At 33.6% G+C, this 20,594-nt stretch overlaps 1 protein-coding gene across 2 annotated transcripts in view; it reads right to left on the reverse strand.

Moving 5' to 3' along the window:
- Positions 1-20,594, reverse strand: part of LOC726972 — a 97,210-nt gene that overhangs the window by 25,490 nt on the left and 51,126 nt on the right. Inside the window, exons 1-2 of one of the 2 annotated variants that reach the window (XM_006570070.3) lie at positions 15,464-15,759; positions 13,781-13,943 (exon numbers count right to left, since the gene is read on the reverse strand). The gene's annotated coding sequence lies outside the window, so the exon portion shown is untranslated. Of the gene's footprint in view, positions 1-13,780; positions 13,944-15,463; positions 15,760-20,594 lie in introns of those variants that run through there. The other variant, XM_001122688.5, reaches the window with a different exon arrangement.

A 20,594-nucleotide genomic window follows, 5' to 3' on the forward strand; every position in this document is an offset into this window, starting at 1 on the left:
ATCGGATCACAATCCTTTCCTTTGTTATAATAAAAAAAAAAAATTCGTTATCTCGGTAATTATTCTAATTATCTTCTCCAATTGTCGAACGAAATGCGACCAATAAAAAAGCAGCGTGTTTATACGTGAATCACCAATCGCACGAACGTTCAGAATGCTCGTGCGCATGCTCAAAACTCATTCCGATTATTGAAAGGAAGCCTTTTAAGCCTTCCTTTTAGCATCGAATCGCGATTGTATTCGAATGTGTTTTTCCGAGAAAGTGATTTTCATCGTGGTGAAGTCATCGATACGTGTCCAAAATAAGTATCAAGTTTCATTAGAATAAGAAACGTTCTAACGAATAATAACGTAGCTTCATTACATCGAAATAATAAATCATAAATATCTTCATTCAGACCATTAATTCTCCTCTTTAAATATCGACAAACTCGAATCCCTTTTGTATAATAAATATTGTAATATCATAAAATGAATGCAATTTTATTCGAACAACAATTTGAATCTCTAATTTCGCTTCGCTATTTTTTTTTTTTTTTTTTTTTTTGCATCTTCTCTATCCGCATATACTTATCGTTAAGTTACCTTTATACAAACACCCCGGGCAAGATAGATCGCGGCCACATCGCGAAGATCGCAAACACGCCTCTTTACTTGTGTAGTAATGCTCGCTGCTTCGGGCGTAACGACTTGCCGGCATATCTGGACTGCGCAATGATAGCGGCCCCTACTAAATGGAGTTGGCAGCTTTCCTCGGCCGTTTTCACGATAAAGACGCGAAGTTGTTCCCGAAGTCTTCCTAGCAGACGGAGAATTTCATTAAGCCGGAGATACTCCCCGAGTTCAGGAAGTTAATGCGAGTCTTTATTCTAACCAGCCGGCGTGTTGGGCTTCGCTATTGGAATTTCTTCTATGACGACACGGCGCTCTGGACTATCCCCTCCCTTCCCAATCGACGAACGCCTAGAGGTCGCCTTTGCGCCATCTTAACCACGCGAAACAAAACATCGAAACCTCGAAAGATTTTTACCAACTTTCTTTATTAAACCCTTTTATCGAGGAGAAATTTTCATTTTTGCCCTTTCGCTTCGATTTTCCTAAGGATTTTTCCGATAGAAGAGAGAATCTTCACGCGAGTGCAGAAACTTCTCGTTCCTTTAATAAAGAAAAAGTTTTTTTTTTGGTTAGTTTCATCGAGTGACCACCGAGATTCACACCGTGATACAAAACAAAGAAGTTTAAAGATTTCGTTTATGTGTTCTGATATTGAGAGACGTGTGCGTGTTTCGACGAAAGTGATGTACAATGTGTAATTACTATATGTGTTCATGCACACGTACTGTTTGTACGGTTGAATACGGTCGAGTCACATAAATAAATTGTCATGTGATAACGATCGGTAAACGTTTCATGTTACGCGTTAGAAGTAATTGACTTGTGTTAGAATTATTATTCCGGGATTTACATATGATGTATGCTCGATCGAATGGAAGATAGAAACGAAACGAATCGAATATATCAAGTTGTCCTCTTGGGTGATTGTGCTTTTTTCTTTTTTTTTTTTTTAGCAATGATTTTCGAATAAAATAACTTGTTCCAATTATAACGACCATCGAAAAAATGCGCCATTTTGTCACGAATGTTCCGCTCTGTTATTTTTAAAATATATTATAAATTTATTATAAACAGTATACGACGCATGATACATCTTAATTAATAAAATCGTGATATAAATAATATTAGGAAAGAGACTTGAGACTCGATACTCGACGATATTTCAATTTTTCGTTACCGGATACCTCTCGTATCTGTTACCGTTCCTTTTGCAAGTAATATTCTTATTTACATTTCTTTAAATGAGCCCCAAGTCTATACCTCTCAATGTGTAAAATAAACATCTGATATTTTTCTATGTGAATACGAAAGAAAGCTTTTCCAGGAGAAATAGTATCCAATATTCCACGAGGTAATATAAATGCTAAATGTCCTTGTTTGAGCGGAACTATTCCAGACTGTTTCGCGTTTGAAGGAATAATACGAACCAACGTGCAAAACGACATCTGCCGAAATATGGAAATATATATATATATATATATATTTTCCTTCAGGCATAATAGTGATTCATGGTCGAACAATTTCTGGAGAATGAAGGAAAATTTTGCAAAATCATTCGAGACATGTTTCAATGACAAATTAGTATCGCAACTTTGAAATCTTCGATTCGCTCAAGTTCCATTTAACTTGTCGCGCGCCGAATGGATATCGTTTCTATCCCTTCCATCTTTCTCCACGAACCATATATCTCATTTGGGAACGCGTTCTTTGGATCCGCGTGTATCCGTGGCCGCTTACGAATATCACAACCGCGACATAACACGGTTTTTAATTATCCGCCGCGAAACTGAACAGAATTCACGAGCTTTTGTGATGTTTCAATTAAATTTGCAACGTATATGCCGATGCATCGGGGTCACGCTCGCGCAACCATAACTACTTTTATTTAGTTACGAATATATACCGAAACCCGTTCTATTTTATTCTCTGAAAACAATATTCGCGTTTTCACGTGTACGTGCCGTGTTTATACAAATAGTTTCCCATAATATTCATTTCGCTCCTTCTGCTTGGAGAAGTTATTGGGCGAGAGAGAGAGAGAGAAGGGAGGGGATAATGCGCAATAGACGATTGCGCACACAGACGCGAGTACAGGTTAACATTTTTTATCCGTTGTTACGAAAAGCAGGTTAATTTATGGTTAATTTATTGTTTGTGCACCTTCGATCAAACCAACAGACAAATATACAACGCGACCACCATGCAGAATTGTTTGAACGATCCAACCATTGACTGACATTGTTTGCAATACCGTGTAAATTGTTGTAACAATTGTATTTCGTTCCGTAATGAATTATTACCGATTATTGATAATATAAAATTTTAATGTAACTTCATAAGAGAATTTTTTTTATAGTTATTGTTTTATCTCTCTTAAAATCTAAAATTCAATTTATTTCATTAAACTTAAGTCCCGTTAATTTGTACTTTAAATACTTTTTAATATATATATCCAACAATGTCATTTAATATTTTATAGATCTTAAAAAAATTACGAGACAAAAGAAGAAAATAAGCAATTCAACCATTGATCAAATCGCCACGATGTATGAAAAATATTTAAGGTTATGTAACGTCAGTGTACATATATAAGTGTACACATATACATGATTGCGGATATATGCTTTCAGTCGCAGACACGTCTGTCTTTTTCTCGGAATCGCTTCTCATCGTTTTCTTCCAGCTCTCACGGACCGTGCCTTCTTTTCCTTTCGCCCTTTCATCTTCCTGTAAGAATACCGAGACTCGCGCATAGGAGAATGCCAAAATGAGTATGAGGGCTGGTCTAATTGTAGGAGCACGGTAAAGGTATCGCAACAAAGCGGCGCCGCTTCATCTTGTATACAGTTTTGCACTCTCAACCCGCCGACGCTCGAGTGAGAGAGAGAGAGAGGGAGGGAGGGAGGGAGGGAGGGAGGGAGAGAGAGAGAGAGAGACAAAATACTTCGAGTCCACACATACAGTCTCAAACTTTCCAGGCTCTTATGTCGATATTAGGCGCGTCTGATTTTTTTTTCTCCTTTCCTTCTTTCGCTCTAATCTAAAACCGGGAACCAATAATCATGTTTTCGAGATATTTCACGTTCTCTTCTTGTGCTTATTTTTTACGACTCGTACGAAAAAAAAAAAGAACTCGAAAATATTTTTTTAAATACAACTAATTTTATGAAAATAAAATATATTCGTACAATGATATTTTCGTGGAATTTTTGTTTTTATCGTTGTTATTATTATTATTTTTTTTCTTTCGATTTACGAAATTATAATAATAAATTCGATAAGGAAAAGGTAAAAGATAGACAACGATTACCTTTATTCGTTTCGGCAATTTATCGTTCGTTAAAATGTTTTGCGCGCGTAAAATTTATAAATATTCCACGTAATTGGAGTGGTAATTAATCATCATAAAATGGCAACGCATAAATGTATACCCGTAAAAGCTGAAACTCATTAACGCTTTTTGTTCAATAAGTATGGTAAGTGAAGCAATAATAATAAAAAAAAAAAAAAAAAAAAGAAAAAGGGATAATAAGAGGAAGAGTGACCTCCATCGATGTTCAAAATTCGATCTTAAAAAATTCTCCTGTACATTGACCTTAAACATCCGTCACGCGCTATTGTCTCTGTAGGATGCTATTTTCATCAGCTTCGTCACGATCCACTGTACGAAAAAATCGTTCTGTTCCCTCCTCAAATTATTCAACACGTCGGACGGTAATGTCGTGTAAGACCAGTAATTAATAAACCGAAAAAAGAAAAAATAAGATGCACGCTTAAAATAATCTTCTTAAGTCTATCTTAATCATTGTCAACATTTCGAGATTTTTTTTTAAAATCGTATCTCATAATTTTATATAACTAATCACAACTAAAAAATTGAAGTTTTTATTTATTTATTTCTCGAGAATTTTCCTTCATTCAAATTTCAATTAGAGTGAAATTGTTTCATGTGATAAATTTATTTTATTAAAAAGTTATAATTATTAGAGATACGAAAAATAACGCAAATTTCGAAAAAAATTCGATAAAAAAGCGAAGAAAGAAAAACTCGTTGTAGGATGAAAACGTTAATCGAATGAAAAGAAAACAAAATTAAATGACAAGGAAAAAAAAAGAAAAAAGAAAGAAAGAAGTTTGAACCATTATAAAACATGAATACACGTATCGAAGTAATTATATAAACACTACTTGTGGGTAAGATTCTCTTATACTGTGGGTACAACAGTAATTACAATGATCCATTGTACATATATATGATGCTCACGAGTGTAAGCTCATTAAAGAGGTACTCAATCGTAGCTTAGCAATGTGGTTCAATGAGCAAACACTTATGCTTGTGGCTAAACGTTCTCGCACGCGTTTACCACACGCGTTTCTAACCTACAAAACGTTATATGTATTCATGATGAAATTACTTCTTATTTTTTTAAAATGAAACAATTATGTTTGATATGTCTCTGAATCTAATATTATCGACAATATTATCGAAAGTTATAAACGAAGAAATTTAGATTGCAAAATATTATTAGATGATTAATCGAATCGAATCGTCGATATTATGTATATTTATTATTAGTACGAATACTATCTTATTACCGATAACAAAAAATTCGAATTCACATGACTAAGTCTATGACTAATTATGTCCACTCTCTTCATTCGAAGTAATAGTTAAATATGTCGCTTATCGTTGTTGCAATAATAATAATATAATTAAAAAATTTTTTGTACTTTTTAAATAACAAAATTTTGATTCTTAAGAAGATTGAAAATATTCATTTTTAAAATCTATTCTACGTAATCGAATATGTATAAGATGTTAATATAGAATATCTTTTGGAAGATCGATTCCAGAAATATGTTAAGGCTTATTTAATAAGTTATAAAGAAGTTTGCGTTAGAGGAAGCAAGAGGGAAATAGAATGAGACCGTTCTCTGTCTCCGTTACATTACTGTTGCATTGTATTCTCATCTCGCTTCATCTAACTCAAATTACTTATAACTTAATAAACTAGCTTTAATCTATTAATATTTATAAAAATATATACGGTTTTTTTTTACTCGGATTTCGACACTATTAATAAAAGCTTAAGAATATTTAATGCTTTAAATTGAAAATTAAAATTAAACTGTTTAAGAAAGGGGTTAGGTTGCAAAGTTTATTATCATGGAACATTAATTCTAAGGGGGGGAGAAATTAATACGGAAATTTATATTTTATGCAATTTCAAGGAGTCGTGAAAATTGAAGAAGTTTAACCGTTATGAAATTTGAAATGTTTCATTCATGCGGGTACCTATTTATTCAAGAACAAGTGCCGCCATCTGACGAATCGTATTTATCAAAGCGTGAAGCACTTTAACGCTTTCAATAATTTTCGACATAAGTGGTACGTATGTAGCGTTGTACACATTGATCAGGGGAAACAGAAAATACATATAAGCCGAGATTCGAAGTTAATCTGGAGTCAGAAATCCCGTTGGCACCGGTGTATGTATGTCAAAAGATAGATAAACGGTCGTATTTCAAAGTTTGCTTTATGTGTTTGGTACTTCGCTCTTAAATCTTGTTACCGATCAAATCCACGGCTAGAAATCATTGAGAGAAAATCGTAAACTCAAACAACAAAAATATACACCGTAAGTATAAAGAGACATGGAAAAAAAAAAAAAGAAAAACAAAAATTAGTCATCAGTAGTACACCTCACCGAGTGTTCTCTCCTACTATCGCCGCGACAATTTCAAACTGTTCTACTTATCGTTTCTACTTATCGATCGAGCTCTGGAATAATCAAATTAAACAGAATTGTATATACGATAAAATCAATAAATTAATTCAATCAAACGTGTATAATGGAGGATAAAAAAATACACTTTCGATTTAAAATAATTATATTTCAATTTTAAAATTGCAGATTTATTCGATTTCATAAATCGTAAAGCATTGTATCTCGTAGAAACTTTGTTACCATTCCTCGGTAAAAACTTCAATTCACGTTGCGTTATATTAAAGGAAAATTTCTTTGAGGAGGGATATTATTGGAAAAAACTCCACAACAATAATCGCATCATTTGGTACACGTGAGTTGAATTAATGACCACTAAAGTTACTCGCACATAATATACACATACACACCAACGTTTTTTGCTATAATGTGTGGCACAACAGAAATCTATTTGAACATCTACAAAGTTTATGTATGCGAGACGCGACTCTTCTGAATGCATAGAATGCTCTCGCATATTGATAATATCGAAATGGAATTTGCAACTCTTTCTCGAGTTATATACGATGAAAGTCTGTTGCCAAAAATAGCAATTTAATAACCGAAGAAGAAAAAAAATGTATTTATATCAATAATAGAATGTATAAACGACACGTGAAAGCGAAATTTTTCGAATAATAGTAATTTAATTTTTAAAACCTGCCAACCAATCGAATAAAAGTATGGAAATTTTATTATATTATGCATATAAAAATAAAATAACATCGAACGTTTTTATTAATACATTTATGAAGATTTATATCATGAAATTCATCGAAGATATTAAACGTATATACATGTATTAACGATATATTTCAATTTTTCAAATATAACGTAATATAAAAATGTAACTCGAAACGAATCGAAATTTCTATTATTATATCGAACGAACGAATACATTTTCGTAATTTTTATGAAAAAAATTTAAATAGAAGAATTGAAGATGATTCTCGACTATTCGAATAATTATTTGACTATTACCTACAATAACGAAGAGAAACGAGACGAGAAACAAAGAACAGAATAATCGACGAAGAGGAAAAACGATTCTACGCGAAGAGTTGTGTTAGAAAAGCATGGAAAAAAATTTTCTCCTCCCTCCCTCTCCTTTTTCATTGCACAATTTCCTTAATAGTTAAGGATATACACGGATTAAAGCTTAATGGGGAAAGATGATTCCTCTCCATTAACATATTCTCGGATTGGATTATAACAGGTCACGTTATAATCTACGTCGATTACGTGTTACATGCGTTTCGCTTGCGTGGTGTGCCACGATAAATGGATAATACATTCGCATAATGACACGAAGAACTGGTGAAATAAATATATATATACCATTCTAATAATTCCATTCTTCTCTATCGTGAAATTATATATTTATATTTTCTATATAGTTTGATTTTTACGTGTAATATGTATATTTTGAATGTTTTTATCTTGCAAGAAAATTTATCTAATATCTGAAAGAAAACAAATGATACTTTTATTATATTATATTAAAAATAAAATTTTAGTTCTGAGATAGCACAATAATTAAATTAATAACACAATGATTTCTGTGACATATAAAAAATATATTTAATAATTATTTATCAGTATTTAAAATTTTAATTGAATGTTGCAATTGAACAAAAATGTTTAAATATCTGGTATTAAGAATTTGAGCAAATATGATATTATGTGATTTTGTTAAAGTCGTTTATTCACTCTTAATGAAATCTACGATCACGTACTGTAATACGTTTTTCAGTTCATGACAAATTGCGCGGTATGAGTTTTTTTCATCATGCATTGGCGAACCGCAAATTACGTTAGTGTTCTCCGTCGATAAAGTGCAAATCACCACCAAGTTTTTCTCTCGCTTGAAAGCGAGAGTTTACTTAATATCGTGGGTGAGCTGGAGTTATGCATGTCCACGATATTTGAGGTTATCCGTGATTGCAATAATATTTTTCAAATTCTATTATAAGTTTAACGCGAAAAAGAGAGAGAGAGTGAATAAGTGAACAAAATTAAAAAGTTAAAAATGAACATGGAAGTAATTGTAAATTTAACTTATATATCGAAGTAAAATAAAATAATCGAACATAAGTATAATTAATAGAATTATTCGTGCAATTTTTATAATTTATAAATGAAATATATAATTATATAAAAAAATTTATATAATTTCATGGTTATTATTCAATTATTATAATTTTGTCACGTTCGAATCTTGTAAGAAATTTGAAGGTTATACGTATCTATGTGTATCTATGTTTCACAGTCAGATGTCGTTACTTGTTTTCTTTGTAACGTCGATGTACTGTTGCGATGGAAAAAATTATACACGTATTATATACGTTAAATTGTGGATTTAAATATATATATATAGAAAGAGAGAAGGAAATTAACAATGTTGGCATGAAAAATTTGTATGAAACAAAAAAAAATACAGTACGTTGAAAAAGACTTTAATTCAGGAAAAGAAGAAGAACGCGAGATACAAGTTTGCCAACCACTACCGTGAATTTAAACGTTTTTAGCGCTTTCCACTATTCAGCTAGGCTCCATCGCGCTTCAATTTAAACGAATGCGAAAAACATTTCTCCCGATGTTTTTTTTTCTCGTTTTATTTAAACACCATGTTCCCACTTCACCGAGTTTTCTAGCTTGGTTGGTCAGTTCACAAACGCGTGTAGAAAAACTAGCGGAAACGAAACACAACGATGACACCAGAAATCGCTATTTTATTCTCTTTTTTTTCTTTTTTCTTTTTTTATTTTTGTGTTTGACATGCGAGAGATTGCACAAATGGAATCGTCAGTTTGTTACAATAATAATATCTAATTTTGCGTGTTTTTTTCTGAGAAAAATACCAATGGCCCTAAATTAATCCGAAATTTAAAAGAAAATAAGAAATATGAAATTAATTAATTTTCGTTTTGCATTAATAAAAATTCTTTGATATTATACTATTGAATTTTATCCATATGTATGTGTCTAGTGTATTTATTATTTCTATCTACTATTTATTTTTATGTTATATATTAAAATATATAACGAATGTATAAAATGTATATATATAGAATATATCAAACTTAATTAGAGATTCCTGAGGTAATTTCAAGCAATATATTTTTTTTTTGTAAAAACTTTATCAACTAATTATTAACAAAAAAAACATTGATCAATCACTGGAGCACGTCTAATTTAGCCATGATGGTAGTGTTGGCTATGTGTTGGCGACGAGCACGAACAAATTCAGGCAATATATGTCAAAGAAAGTTTTGTTAATAACTCGTTAACAAAACCGTAACGAAAATTTTTGCAAAGGAAAATATTACTTGAAATTAACTCAAGGACTTCTAATTAACGAATGTTCCTATATTTTTGACATATTATCGAGCACATGCTAACATAAATAAATATATGGCTATCATAATAAGAATGCTTTTGTTTAGTAATATATTATAAATAAACAGATTTATTAATGTTTCGAAAACTAATAAATATTCAAAGATATTTAGATATTCACCTCCTCTCTTCATCAAGAAAATGATTTAAATTTTAATATAATCAACCAGAGATCCTTTTCGAAAAAACAGTCTTAATTTTTATCTCGATATTATATATTAACAACAAAAATATGAAATAAATGTTCTTGGAAATAAAAAAAAAACAATATATTTTTCATATATATGTATGAAAATATCCTAAAGGAGAACAAAATATATTTCATATTTAAACGAATTACAATTCTCCCGTGCAATCAATTTCATTCGTTTATGTTATTTATATTTATAAAAATGTAAAAAAAGAGAAAAAATACGAGCATTATCAATTACTTTTTTTACTGCCGTTTTTTTTTTTTTTTTGCTTCGTCCATGTTCTCACCAATAAGTCAACGATTTTGTTGCTTCCCTTTTCGATTATCTCTCGATCGTTTTTCTTTCCTCTTTTTCTTTCAATTCGAGAGAGAGAGAGAGCGCATCTCCTTTCCCTCCTACTCACGGTCGGAATCAAACGAAAGAAGGCACCACTTCGACTTCGAAGTCCAGCCAGTGTCATTATCTAAAACGTTCCGAGGTAAGCTATTAAATGCCATTGGTATCTTTCTCGGTGGCCTGTTTGTCGTGCTTGTCGTTCTTCTCTCCTTTGTGCCGACTGACTGCCCACAGTCTTCCAAGCTCGTGGCTTAGACATGGGTGGCCTTTTCTTTTTCTTCTCTATATACCTCGTGTTATAAAGAACGAAGAATCAAGAAAGGAACAAGAACATTACGAACGATCCAGAAGCAAGAGAGGAAGAAGGAGAACGGTGCGGATAGGTAGAACTTCTCCCCACTCTCTCCCCAATCCTGGTTTTACCCATTTCTTTCTATCCATCTGTCTTTTTCTCACACTCACCGAGAACTGACATTCCAACTGCCTATTTCGAGAATGACTGGACTCGTTTTGTGTCGCGACATGTACCTGTGTATCCCCCTCCCTTCTCCCTCTATTCGTTGGAATCATGCCAGTTTCGCCGGCAGCACAGACTCGCCCAAATGTTCTCGTCTTTCTCACACCTATATCGCAAATCTACACGTACATTCTCCTTCTATACTCACACACTTTTCCTTGCCATCCTTCTTTCTCGCTCCTTGCACCGACATTTTCGTTCGATACTGGGGCGCGTGCGACTACACTAGATGGTAGTATATGTCCCTCTGTATCTGTCCCCCACCTATCCCGCAACCCTCGTTCATTTGCTTTCCTTTCACGCTGCCTCCTTTCTTTTCTTTCTTTTCACACCATTCCTTTTGTCCGTTTGTATCACATTGGGCGTACGTGGCGCATATGTGGCAAAGAGGGTAATAATTATCACTACGAATAACCCAGTCTCCTTTGTGCCGTGTAAGAAAATATCCGTCGCAAGTAGCAGTGGAAGTGGAATGGAAGATACCGTCGTTGCTTACAGCGCCTTCTATACACACTTTCATTGCTCGCAAAGCTCCCTCCTCTCTTTCTCTCAACTGGAGAAGGAACTGGGATAATTTCTACCGGCGAATATAGTCGGATGAACAATAGTAAAAGTAAATAGTTACAGAGAAGTGTAAATAGAGTTTCTAGATTCCGTTGATCATTCATTATCCTATGATTTTGAAGTGGTCTCTTGGAAAACAACGAGGTTAGATCTCCGTACATAAGTTACATGTGATCATACATATAGGTTATACGTACATTGGTTTTGTAACAATCATTTCAACCAACGAGATATCGTACATGCGATATTTGAATACGATAATTATATATAATATACAATAATATTTTTAAGTTAGTTTTCTTCTAATTTTATCAATTTCAAGATATTTATCAAAAAAATTGTTACAGTACACAGAATTATAGAAATATATATCCATATATATATATATATATATATATATATCCATGACAGTGTGTATATCACAGCAACTGTTATAAAATATATATAATAAATGAATTGGCTCAAAAGCTTTTTCAAATAAATATCTCAAGACAATTTTAATTATTATAATTTCAATAATCTTGTTTTATTTTCACATTCCACAAATCTCTCTCTCTGTCATGAATATGTATATAAAAATTTTGTGTAACAGTAAGAATCTTTCTTGGCGAATATCTCAAAAGTTATCCAGAATAATATCCTTGATAATATATATATATATATATTATATATTACAATCCTGTAATGCATAATTTACACTGTATAAAATAGCATAATTATAACTTTAAAAGTCGATAAAAAAAAAAGAAGAAGTTAAATGATTTTAATATGAGAATACAATTGGTTAATTAAAGTGACGGGAAAGGTATGGTAACAAATTTGTTACGTGCAAATTATATACTCCACGGCACCGTTCAATTTGCACCGGAATAGCTTTTCTTCCTACTCCAGGCAACAAGGTGAAACGCGCAGTTTCAGGGAGAGAATAGTTATCACTCTGTACATTCCCTCTCCATCTCGACCATATCCCACCCACCCCCTCGCTCTTTGCACTCCATCTTTCTCACGCCCTAAGCCACGATTTGTCTCTTTACCCGGGTGCATGTGTATCCAGGTTTGTGTGTATCCCGTTGAAAGGGCTCGGAGCGCTCGGTCGAGCGCAAGCAGTGGCGGCTATTCAAAAGTGTATTGCAAAAATTCCGCCGATAGAGGGCGAACTTCTCTCCCTCCCCTTGATGCATAGGCAAATCTCGTTCCGTGAAGTGACTCGAAAACGTAATTTCGACGGGTAAGCTGACAGAGAAGAAGCGACAGATTGAAACCTGGCTGGAATAGTTAACTCTGATATTCATCCAGGATCCTCGCGCCTCCTATCTCTTTCACACACATACATATATATACACATACATTCTGAGACTTTTCTATATTGTCATTGGTTGTTTACATTGCACATCCATGTATATCCATCCATATTTCCTCATCATTGAAATTATATATATTGCTATGCTTTATACATATAATAAATTTGATTTATTGTTCATGTATTGCTCGTTTGTTGTATTCCTGAAGTATATCGAATAATTATTTTACATTCATTATCATCCTTGCTTCCTTTATGGTATCGAAAAAGGAAGGAGAGAGAGAGAGAGAGAGGAGGAAAAGGGCGGACAAGAAGAGCGGAATGAAAGAGATTTATGAATAAAGCATTTAATTATATTTTTTCCGAGTATTCTCCTTTGTGCATTCAAGCATAACCCTTTATCCGCAGGATTCGTTAAGTTAAGTGGTTTCAGGGGCTATCCTTTCTTTCTCTCTCACTCTAACCTCTAAAGGTAGCGGACGAAGGGTGGAGACAGCTATAATTTAGCCTGCACTTGCTTATTTACTACGCCCATTATCGTCATAACGCAGTTTGCAAGCTTTCGCGCATTTTAGCACTGTTAGTTAGGGGTAAGATTGAGGGATTGAAGGGAAAGAGGGTAGAACGGAAGAGAATGATGGAGAACAAAGAGACTGGGAGAGTAGAGGGAGATAGAATATTGACGAATGTGTTTCCATAATGAATGAAAAGAAACGTATGATGTAGTTAATAAACTTCTAACATTTTATAGAAAGTTTTAAGAAACTTGAATCAGTTTAAAAAAATGTATGCCAACTCGGTTTAAACGCGACAAATTTGTATTAATAATTATCCAAAAGATAAAATATTTTTCTCGCATTCATTATTTTATACAAACTAATGCAGAAACTTGGTATGAGAAAAGTTAAGGATGAGGCAACATAGTGAAAAATAAAAATGCAATAAAAACGAAGATAAAAGAACAAAAAACTTGGCTAAGAAAATAAGAACAGAAAAATAAATAAAGAAAAATTTATATATATATATATATATATATATAAATTAATATTATTAAGAATATATGTATATATATAGACACACACACACTTACTTGGTTTCTAAGGATTCTAAGGATTCTTCGGATTTTTGTTGCTTGATTCCTAAGGATAATTGCTTATCGCGGTCGTCTGGTATTCAACGGTAACCTAATAATAGGAGGCCGTTTTCGTGGAAGTGAGGAAAGTCGTTGTTCCGAATTATTCCCCGCCTCGGACCTGCAACAAGGCGCATAAAACGAAATTAATGCGGCAATAATCGTTTTGAGCATAGCGTAATTCGTTAAGCCAACCTCTCTTGAGGTCGGTTTAATTCTATAATAATTGTTCTACATGGCAACTAATCACTGTGATATTACATATCTGCGCCTCTCATAAGTGGCGTGCGTTACTCTATGCGCCATCTCGAATCAGTTTTACTCGAATCTAACCTCAATTTTTACACGTTTATTTTTCTCTTCCTTTTTTTCTTTTTTTAATTTTCTTTGCTGATACTAGCCGAAAACTGGCATTATGCCATACATTTCGTAATATTACGGGAAACGTATCCATAAATTTATTACTCTTTACGAGATATTTCTTTTTTTTTTTATCCTCAAAAACATTAACTTTATCGACAAAGCGATTCCCGTATATTAGATATTAAAATCATGGATAATAAGCAAAAATTTTTATATATATATAAAATATATAATTTATTATATGTTCATATAAATATATATTTTTAACTTTGAAATTTTCAGCAAATATATTAATTTGATCATTAAGGAAATAAATTTATTATATTTTTAATCATAAACTAAAGCTAAATGTTACATTTGTACATATATCTATTAACGTAATATTTGGGAAACATTATGATTAATTATAGATTAATCGTGAACTGTGCGAATATTCGAACGAGGATGAATTATATCCGGCGGAATGCATCCAATTACATTATATTGGGGGTCATTATTGGCCGAGAGCCACGATGCATCCCAAGAGAACGGAAATTCCTTTACCTCGAGGAATTCAGATGATTGTTCTGTTTATCAAAGTTTAATCTGAAGTTCATGGAAACTGGAAACTATGTAAGTTTTGTATAAAGGATGACGAATGATGTAATAATGAAAAAAAGAAATTATAGTTATTGATTTGGAAATTTTAAAACGAGAAATCAGAATTAATTATTAAATAAAAAAGCCGATATTCCTATTTAAATATCTTTAAATTACAGATACGTTTTTCAAATAGGATATACATATCAGATCTGATTTTATATCTAGGAAATGACAGTATAATTTATTAATATCAATAGAATGCAAATTCTGTGGATTCATTTGATAAAATGGAGGTTAGATTCATTTGATTAAAACAATTTCTTATAACACAAATAATAATTCCCTACGAAATAAATATACAGTAACGAAATATCATAATATCATAATCAGAAAAATAAAATTATTCTTGAAATTCAAAAATCAATAATAATCATAAACTGTATTATAAATACACGAAATAGACTATAAATTATGTTGATGAATATTCGATACGTTTACGAAAACTCATTATGTTTCCCTATTATTAAGACAATTCCGAATCATCAAAAGTGTGTTATTATAGAACCGTAAAAAGAAAAGTATACCAGTTATCATATAATAACTAACGCTAACGCTATCAAATTTTAATCACGAACAAAATTACTATGCTCAATCTAGCTAGGTTAAGCTATGAACCACCATAAACTACCTACTTACTAGATCGACACGCGCTCCCTCTATGAAACCGTTGGAACAGCCTCCTTCCACTCTTGGTTCGATTTAATCCTCATTTAGAATACCATCGCACCGTTACCTGAAGCTAGTTTTGATCGTGTCTATCTTCATCGATCAATGGTTCTGATTAAAATGGTTCACAGAAGCACAGGAAACCACCTATCCAAGATTTGGGACGAAACTGTTCGTCAGAGCAACTTATCTCGTCCATGATATATAACATTCAAATGATTTGAAGCCAATAGCTTGATGCTCGTACACCGTATATACATGACTATTTCGATCACAGAAAAAAAGAGAAAGAGATACATACAGATATCGAATCCACGAAAATATTTATCTTGATTCATCGAGATCATGTTATATATTATCATTAATCAGAAGCACAAACAAAATTTCGTTTTCTTTCTTTCTTTTTCTCGTCGATACTTCGCGCGTTCACGTGCACACACTGTCCCGTCACGACTGACCACCATATGCCTGATTGGACCTCGCTTCCCCCACTCCCTTCGATTTCGTAAACAGAGTGACCGTGGTCGCAAGTGGTGTTTATGATCGATATAACCTCTGAAAATCGCGCGGCGTCGAGCTTGTTCAATATTTAACGCACTGTCTCAATCTCTCTTTGCGCTGCGGTCGGGCGCAGCAACCGTGTCGGACGGAGACATGAATTTTAGATGGGATAAAAGTAAAATCATGCCGACGGCGTCACCGTTACGATTGAATTAACGTCTTTTTAAAATTGAAATGTTTATCTCGATCGTGAACACTTGATGATTTAAAAGCCAAAGATAATTATCGACGGAGTTTCAACGAAAGTTGATCAAGTATTCACAATACGAATAAGAATGCGCAAAATTAGAAAAAAAAACGTTCAAATAATACAACATTTTAAATGTATATATCGATAAACGATAAAATGGCCTCGTAAAAATGATGCTATACAATGGATCCTACTATATCTTGCGCTAATGAAAATTTAAAATGGAAATACAATCGTTTTAATGAAATCTATAAATACACGTAAAACGATTTAATTGAAATAGAATGTAAATGTCGTGATGTATGTCGTATTCGTTTTATAAATTTGATTCGAGAATATATCGTCATAAAATAAAAGAAACTATTTTGATCTATTACTTTCCGAAATATCGAGCTGATTTAATCATTTTATTATATTATCGTTCCATATCGAAGAATATATTACAAAGGAAATATTTTTCGTTTGACAGTCTATAATTAATATTTCTTTTACGTGATCTTCTCTTGTTATTTTCAATATGTACGAATAAAAGTAAACAAAACATATACAAAAAAAATTACAATTATAAATTCATTTGACATATGAATATAACGTAACAAGTAAAATATAAATATCTTTCATTATCATATAGACTTCTTATTATTTTAATTATTTTTATTCGATTAAGTCTCGTTAAAAAATATAACGATTAAACAATAATAAGATACAAAAATAATTCTCGTGACATTTTCGAATACTTAATAGACGATACAGAGAAATCCCGAATGGAAAAAAAAAATCGCAAGAAAAATTTAAAAGAGATTTTCGAAAAAGAAAGACGAGATGTTCAAATAGTCAATCGTTGAAACTTTAGTTTATGATTTTCGATCTTGACGATCGGTAAACACCGTATAAAGTCAAGTTTATACCATCTCTTCAAACTTTCGCAAAGGACAATGCAGTGAGGATCGGTGACGGAACGAGCTCTTTCCCTCCTGCTCTTTCTTGTCGCATCTCCTTTAATGTTGGCGAAAGCTTATTACCGAGCGGTTCAGGCCAAGTGGCAAGCTTAGTCGGAAGCTTAAACCGGCGTGGCAAAATGACAACTTGAGATTTTCCGTTTCAGGTGGTTTAACGGTTGTTATTTCACGTGTCGGGCGCACACGGTAGGGCGGTAGGGGAGGGGGGGAGCGTGCGTGAATCGTGTGAAACAACAAATCTGTCGATCCAGTTTAGCGGCTGTACTTAACCTATTTTCGCCCGGAAATTGCATCGGTAGGTGCGTGTTATTACTATGCGAAAGCCGGATTTTATAAAAATTGAAAAATCGAATTTCCGCCGGCGGAAAAGCGGATTTCTTGCCCCCTCTCCGCCCCCTCCCCCACCACCCTATTTTCGACAACCGGTACAAATTAAGGTCAATACGGAAAGGGTGTATTTTCGAGCGAGATATTCCATCGTCCGAATCTCATTGCTGTGAATCGATGACGATAATGCTGTTGTAATTTATACACGCTCGACCGGTATATATATATCGAAATTCGATCTCGAACGTTATTGAGCAAAATTTAAATTGAAAAAAAAAATGCAATCCGGTATTCTCTCGAATTTTTTTCCTTTTCCTCTCTCCAATTAAATTTTAAAGCGATATTTTAATTATTTTAAATCGAAATCACGATCATCATCATCATTATTATTATTAATAATCGAGAATCTCGTCGAGTTGAAGTTGCGATAAAAAGTTAAAATCAAAGAAATCTCTCAAAGTGTTATCGAATTAAAAGCGATGACATTTCCCAGCTCGCAGATAAGGATATATTTTTCTCGGCATAAATATCATTCATAACAGGGGCGGGTGTGTTGGTGCGCGTGTTCATAAACACACACACGCGCGATATAGAGAGTATGCACGTTCACAGAGAGAGAGAGAGAGAAAGAGAGAGAGAGAGAGAGAGAGAGAGAGAGAGAGAGAGAGAGAGAGAGAGAGAGAGAGAGAGAGAGAGGAAGAGAGAGAGAGAGACTGCAATGGAACACTTGAAACGGATTTTCAGCGGAGAATACATTGCAGTTAAAACAGCGACGACAGGTTTTAATTGAGGCTAGGATGCCAAGTGAAATATTGGAATTAATCGTGAAACTTGCGTCGGCTAACGAACGAAGAGAGCCATCGAGTTAGATCAGTCAACGAATAATGGAGGGATCGATGCAATGCCATCCCATTTACGTCGGCGGTTCCCTGCTTTTTTTTTTTTCCCCTCCTCCTCCTTCTTCTTTCCGTGTAAATTCATTTTTTTTTTCAAAAGCAAAATTACATAATACTCTGCTTCGAGACGACGATGCAATAAAATCACAAACGTGCGAAAGTCGTGTGTGATATCCTCGAAGCGATATCATTTTTATTGCGTCTATTGTTCATTAATTATAACTTTTCAAATTTAATACTTTTCAGAACTCTCGTGTAATATTTTCAAACTATTATTTTAACGAGTTAGGAAGAGGTGATATAATAATGAATATATCATCATGGAAGGAATAAATATACGTTATTTTTGACAGTAAATATAGATTTATATAATTTTCTGAGAATAATAATTCAATGAACGCGTATTATTTACGATTGAAAGATTCGTAATAAAACTGATCCTTAAATTCAATTTCAAATCATGAATTCTAACAGTAATTTAATTAAATATAATTGTTACAGTGATTATTTTTTAAAGAAAATTTAAATTTATTAACGACAAAAAGACGAAAAGATTTTAAAAAAAATTTTAAAAGATGAAAATTAACACGATTTTTTTCCCCGCGAAATGATACAATATAACTTTAATTACATTCGATTACGAAATAACAAAGAATATATTTTTAATCGGATCATCGATGTTAAATAATTATTCCGACAAATTAAATCAGTATACAAAATATACACGAATATATACATAATGATGTATATGATCAATTTCGAGACGGCACGTCAAGATTGTCAACGCGTGAAATTTCGCCCCGTTCATCCAAGTGAGCGAACACAATTTGACGATGTCATTTGAAAACGCGGGATTTTAATCGAATCCACGTCTCGCCCACGCATTTTCTATCGATTAATCGGCAAACGCGAAATGGCCGCGAATCCTTCCCCTACGAGAGAGGAATATTTCATTGACCGTATCTGCATAAAACAGCACGAGAAAACGAATTAAAGCAAAACTGACTGGATTGCGCGCGATACATTAATTATAATACGTTAATACGAGCAGCACTGATTAAACAAGAACATAGAAAAATCTATCGAATAAAATAATTCCAAATAATCTCGTTTTGATTCGATCCACTTAAACGGATTCATTCCTCGCGTGGAGTTGAAGTTAGAACACTTTTCGATCGATATATTTTGAATTTCCAAGAAAACGAAAGTAAATAATATATTTTTAGCTTTCTCGAATTGTTGTGGAGGGAGATAAACACGTTTATCGCATAGAGAGAAACAAAAACTAGACTTAAGAAGAAATTACGTTCCTCAATGTCACCGTTGTCCAAAGGTCGTATGCGCCCAATGTTTATTCTCTATTCCGTTGACGCGGAATATCCAACACGGCACAGTAACGAAAGCTGTGCGTGTTCGTTTCCTATGCAAAGGGACGTATACTTTTAAACGTGCGGTAATAATACCTTACTAGAAGCAATTAAGTGCAAATACAACCGATTGGGATGAACGTGCGCACACAGGCGGATGCATTCAGGGGCTTAGGACGTGGAGATAGGATGGACATAGGAGGAAGTGGTTCAGGAGTCGAGGAGAGAGGGAGTGGGGAGGAGTGTAAAGAGGAAGGGACCGAGTGGATGGAGCGGGGAAGGCGGATCGGAAATTGCTTCGAGCATGCTCGCTCGCAATAATACCAACGCCTGGCTACACGTGTGTATATACGTGTACACCGCGCTCCTCTATGCGCGTGTATGTATATCAAATGCTGCGTGTATATGTATGGAAATAAGTATATGGGCACACTAATACCGGAACACGGTAAGAACAAAGCCGACGGCAAATGACAGCAGTAATTTTCGCAAACTGTTGTGGGATGCGCGGTGTGGCATTCAAGGTACCGTACTGTCGTTCGTACTCTTGAAAATGGTGCGCCTCTTCTTCTTTCCTCTTTCATTGTGCATGTTCATTCCTCCCTTCTCTATCTCTCTCTCTCTGTCTTTCGCGCTGATGAATATACCGCGTATTTGCAAATATTTTTTTTATCGACTGATTCGCATTTTTTGACACGAGATAGATAAACCGCCAAAAGTTTGAAAACTTTTACGAAGAATTTATCGATGTTTTAACAAGCTTAATTCAACGTCGAGAAAGTTTGGCTAATAGTATTTAAT

Source organism: Apis mellifera, linkage group LG1 (genome assembly GCF_003254395.2).
Source record: "Apis mellifera strain DH4 linkage group LG1, Amel_HAv3.1, whole genome shotgun sequence".
Lineage (NCBI taxonomy): Eukaryota > Metazoa > Arthropoda > Insecta > Hymenoptera > Apidae > Apis > Apis mellifera.